Below are 6,000 nucleotides of genomic sequence, written 5' to 3'. Positions count from 1 at the left end.
TGGAATCTCCCTTCTAAAGCGGTTATTGGGTTGAGACTATTATTAATTATAGATAATTCTTCATAAATAAATTCATCATTTATTATCTCCTTACCTTGATGTCTGTTCATTAAGGCTATTTAAATACTCCCTAATTATTTCGAGGTCATTGAAATAGTAATCAACAGTTTTTAACCAATTTTTCTAGTGTATGACGATAGATGCTGAAAGTAACGAAATTAAGTAGCTCCAAATTTTCATGGCCTCCATTTATTTCAATCCAGACGTAGGGACAATATGGAAAGTTTTTTTTGGCATTTTACTATTAATGTATTGTACAAAAAAAAATTATATATCTTTTCAAATAATGTAGCTATGAAGTATGAACTATTAATCTATATTTATCAAGCAAAGTTTGTCTTTTTTTCCTTATAAATATATGAAAAAAAAACATGGTCCATTACATATAGTACCTTCTGATGTATATCATAAACTTAAAAATTTGAATGAAATATTGTAGTCGTGTGAATATAACTAGGGATAGGCATCGAGCGAGTGTGTGTAAAAAGTGGGGGCGAGACATATGGTACTATTGATTAAAATTACGGTTTTGGAGGATAGAATATCATGTGATTCTACTATAGAAATGAGACTCTTCTTTCAAATTACACTAGAACAGTTTTGAGACTCCTAAATCTCTTCCCTTAAAGTCTCTAATATGATATGTTATACAATGAGTAATCAAAAACTAATGGTTAACACATTATCCGTAGCAGTAGATTACTTTGATTATTTGAGATATTAAGGTAAAAAAGTATGGATAAAATTTTAAAAAAACTGAAATAACGATGAACTATTACAAAAAATATTAATTAGAAATTTTAATAGAAGTTATAGATAGAAAATCAAACAAATTAATATTGAGAAATGATACGACATAGAAGTAAAATAAATATAAAATACCATCATAAAATATTAATAATAATTATAAACAAAAAACACAACAATTAAACATAATTTCCATCAACATAAACTTTTTTCTATTTTAAAATTTACACTATATAATAATTCCATTTTATTAATCAAGACCCTTTGAAACATTTTTAGAGTCTATTTTTACTCATTTGTGAGTTAACATCTCTTGATACACTGAATAACAGTTTACAATTTCAACAATTATATAATTATGAAAACTAGTATCATCAGGGGCGTTCACAGGTTTTTTGCTTTTGTGAGGAGGGTGGGGGGAGGCTTGGTTTTTGGAATTTTTTTGAAAAATAAAAAAAACTAAGAATTAAAATTTTTGGGAAAAAATTTCAAAAACCCATAGTTATTCATAAAAAAATTTCAAAAAATCTACCGTTGGTCACACAATGTTTAAAATTTATGGGAAAAAATTTCAAAAATTAAATTTAAGTTAATAAATTTTTTGAAAAAAATTCAAAAATCTATAGTTATTAACAAAAAATTCAAAAATCTATAGCTATTCACAAAAAAAATAGGAAACACTTTCAAATATGAAATTTTTTGCTCTGCTGTATAATTTGTCCGGATGACCTTTTTTTGATAAAATAAATCTTTCCAAAAAAAAATTTAATCTTTTTTTTTGTGATATAGTTCATATCCTGCCGAAAAAATATTCTAGTATAAAACAAAAATTCCATAATTGGGGGTAGCCTAAAAACCTAAAAAATATTTAGGTAATATTAGGTATGTTCAAAAAGATGATTTTTTGAAATTATTACATTTGTTATTGTAAAGTTATGATTCTTTATGTCTATTTTGAAAAAAACTGATAAAATTTATATGAAATATACAACCGTGTAGTTCAATATAATTCAATAGTATTCTAATGTTAATTTTTATGAGATCTTTACTTGTTGCTGTAGTCATCCTGATATACCCACATTTTATCACGTTCATTTAAGTTGCTCACCTTTTTGGCTTACATTTTAGTATTAAAAAACACCTGAACCCTCCGGTTGCAGAGGAGCCGCATGATGGTTATAAACCACCACCATAATTATACATATCTTTACAGAGCCCACTATGTTCAATACCAAAACAAGTTCAATCCCTTGAGTTGTATGAATAACGAAGGTTCTTGATGCTCAATGATGCGGTGGCTAATGCACTTCACTTGGACAACCCGTGGTCTTGAGTGTATTATATGATATTTTTATTAGGGGTCTTCGATACTGAGGGAAGCGGTGGCAGTGGGTAATGATCCCCCTTTTGGACCAGGGGTTCACTTGTACAACCCGTGGGCCAGGGTGTATCATATAATATTATAAAGGTTCTTGATAGCGGTGGCGATAGATTTTGATTCCTCTTGTGGACAAGCGGTTAACTTGCGTAACCTGTGGGGTGTATTATAATATATTGAAAGGTATCCTTGATAGTCAGAATAGTGGTGGCGATAGGTTATGATCCATCTACAAAACCTTTTGACTGAGGTATACTTTGCAAAATAAAATGGTGTCTCTTGTGACATTTTCTTATCATTCTATAGTTTGAGTGTCTGAATACAATATAAATTTCAAAAAGAAAATGTAATTGATGTGGGATGTATAACCTTTTAATATAATGGCCACTTGAAATATTTTAATGGGCCGCAGAATCTATTGAGTTAAATTTCCTGAAAAATGGTTGTATATAAAACAAAACTACTAAGTACAAATTTATTTAAATTTTAGGCCAAATATAAATAAAGGCCAAATTTAATTTTTCAATGGCAAACTGCTTAAAAAAGCTAAACTGCCAACCCTGTTAGAGTCTCAGAAAATACCGTCAAATATTTTTCAATTTTTGTACGTATTGCGAGTGTTCTACGCGTGTTGATGATACTGCGATAATTCTCCTAAAAAAATACTACTTAAAGATGGTTATAAAATTACCATTGACCACTCCATTGGAAATTTTATAGATTGCCCGGGCATTTTCCACATTGCCCGTAGCATATATATAATCATGTTTAGATGAACCTTTTTATGTTTAATCCTCTACCAAAAAATTAAACAACAAGATTTAAAATAATTATATAGATGTTATTTTATAAAGCTGAATATTAAACTCATTAGTGTACAGAAGATGAGGGAGAGGTTATCTCATATTTAGCCTCTCTAAATACAAAGAAATCTTGAGGGAAACAAACTACAAAATTTAAATATTTATTCATACTCACATGAAAAGGAAGTTATTAATTGATTTTACAACATGGGTAGATAATTGTATTTTGAGTTGAAGAATCAAGTATACAAATGAACTGGATGGTTTGTAAAAGGTGTGAAATAAAACACCTTAAATATTAATAGCTTATAGCTACATTATTAAAAGAAAAAAAATTATTCAGGAAAAAATCAAAGATATTAAACCAACAAAAAATGATAATAAATAAAATAATATTTTTTCATGTTTGGATAATCCCACATGAAATATACATCCGCATTTGAAATTAGCATACAATTTTGCAGATAATTAATACTTTTAATCTTAGTTTCTATCTTTTTTCTTAGTCGAAAGTTGTCTTTAAACTATAAAAAGGGTAAAAACAGCCTTTAAAAAATCAAATAAAAAATTGTCGAAAACCAAATTTGATACAAAAAAATAATTACAAACGTCAAGTAATTTATTCAATTAAATAACCAACATGTTGAGACTCGGTCCAAGGCCAATTTTATTTCGAGTTTGGCCTTATGTGATTATTTATTGACCAATTTGGACCAAAATCTTAGAATCAAATCGTAGTTAGACTTTTTCGGTTTTACTATTGACCGATTTTATCCCCTTTTCTGATTTTTGAGTTGTACAAATATGGTTTATGCAATACATTTAACTTCATATAACGTCATTGTAAGTTGATGTTCACAGTTTTAAAACAAGCATGACATCATCAACCATTCATCCATAGAATGAGTGTAGATCGAATTTCAAATAAGACTGATTTTTTGCTAAGACCGATCTTGATCAAAAACTCAGACGGAACTTCTTAAAAGGACCGAATTAGTTCGTTTCCCTAAAAATTATAACAATCTCAGACCGGTCTGGGATTTTCAGACCGAATCCATCACTAATATCCAGGCTTTGAGATTGAACGGGAAAATGAACGGCATTTCTCTTTAGAAATTATAATCATTGGTATTTAGAGTTAATAAGAATAATTTGTTGCTAGAAATGGACAATATTTGTCGATAAATATAAATGTAACACCCACTCAATTTTGAGGAAATTAATTCTATCAAAATATATCAAATTAAAGAAATAATGAATGTGACTACATGAGGTTTGGCAACGAGCGTGTGTAGCTGAAACCAGCAAATCATATTTTAAAAAAAAGAGAATACACGTAGATTTTCAAAGCGCAGTTTATCGACGCTTAATAATTACAGTGGTTCTTAACCTTATTGGAGGTACTGAACCCTACAAGCTTCATCAGTGCATTAATCAAATCCCTTCGTGATTGGAAAAATGAAATATGATTTTTTCAGAACATAGGTATATATTTTATTAGTGCACAAAATGTACCAGTATATCAGTTGCAACCAAAAAACATAAAGAACATAACCAACAAAACATGCATTTCACACAAATGTATAACTCAATGAATATTTGCTGCAAATCATTGTGTCTTTTGCTGTTGCTTTTCAGACACAAGTTCAGAAATGCGTGACTTTACCTTGGTAAGTGCCACTCTCATATCCCTTTTGTAACTGAGTATGTTCCTATTTTTCGTCTTATGTCAGCCATCCTCGAAAAAATATTTGTTATCACAAATGGTATGAGTATTTTCAGGTCTTTCTTTACAATAAGAGGGTATGGTACGATTTGCTGACACCAAAACGTTGACAGTGTTATTGTTCCGAACCCATTTCATTGCTAGTTTTGGAGTCAAGCTTTTTGTTACCAACGAATGTCTGTGCAGAACACAGTGTGTAATAATGATGTGTAGTCATCGGATTTCACCAGCACTCCAAAACCAGAGCGTCGTCCTAGCATTGCTGTTGCTCATTCCGAACAAACTGCAGAATCAATTTCTATGAAAAATTGTTGTCTCTGAAGGAGTAATCCACGAGTTTATTCACATCGTCTGCCCTTGTTGTTATTGTAAGAGGCTTAGAAAATAAAAAGTATTCCTTACCACGTCTTCTTTCATATAGCGCACAAATACTACAAGCTGGCTTAGATTGGAAATGTCAGTGGGCTCATCAAGTTGGAGTCTGAATTTTGCAGGCCTTAAAATCAGCTCTGTAACTACATAAGCCAATATGTCATTGATTATGCCGTTTATTCTGCTGCTGATAGTGTCATTAGCAAGAGGAATTGATGATAACTAATCTTCAGAAGCTTTTCACAGCATGATATTCACCTTCTTCAATGCAGCTGGTTTACAAGTGTTTCACCAATGGTATTTAGTTTGCCTTGCATTACGATGAGAAAGATAACTAGTACGATGATGTGAGGTTTGGTTTGTGGATGGGAACAAAGCCAAGAACAGACAGAGTAGCCTTTTCATCAAATCTGGCTCTCTTCACCTTGAATTCAGCAAGATTTGTGTTCTTGTATTTCCCATCTCCATGTAACTTTAGGATGTGTTCCTTCAGTTCTGACGTGCTAGACTAGAATTGCTCAAGTTGACATTGCAAATCATGTATTGAGGACGCTGATTCCCAACACGTTCCTTTATACACGTCAATCCATATTGTGCGTATTCGTCAAACCACATTCTTTTTTTGATCGACATAGTTAGTAAGAAGAGAGTGAAAGATTAAAAGAAAAAAGGAAAAATGACGTACAAATACTACAGCCACAAGTTGACTACTGAGCTCACCAAATTCCCTGCAGCACAGATATCAAAGCTTAGCAATATGGCCTGATCACTTCCAACCAATGGTGTGAAAAGCGGAGCATAACGTAACAAACAACATGAATGGGTTGTATTTATTTTGTGTAACAAGGAGAAGAAACTTTTTTGAATCTCAAAGCGGGTCCACACCTGCTGTTTTTTTATGTTGCTATCCCCCC

This window comes from Lepeophtheirus salmonis, chromosome 14 (genome assembly GCF_016086655.4).
Source record: "Lepeophtheirus salmonis chromosome 14, UVic_Lsal_1.4, whole genome shotgun sequence".
NCBI lineage: Eukaryota > Metazoa > Arthropoda > Copepoda > Siphonostomatoida > Caligidae > Lepeophtheirus > Lepeophtheirus salmonis.
The sequence above is the reverse complement of the archived record's forward strand: the minus strand, read 5'-3'. Positions refer to the sequence as shown.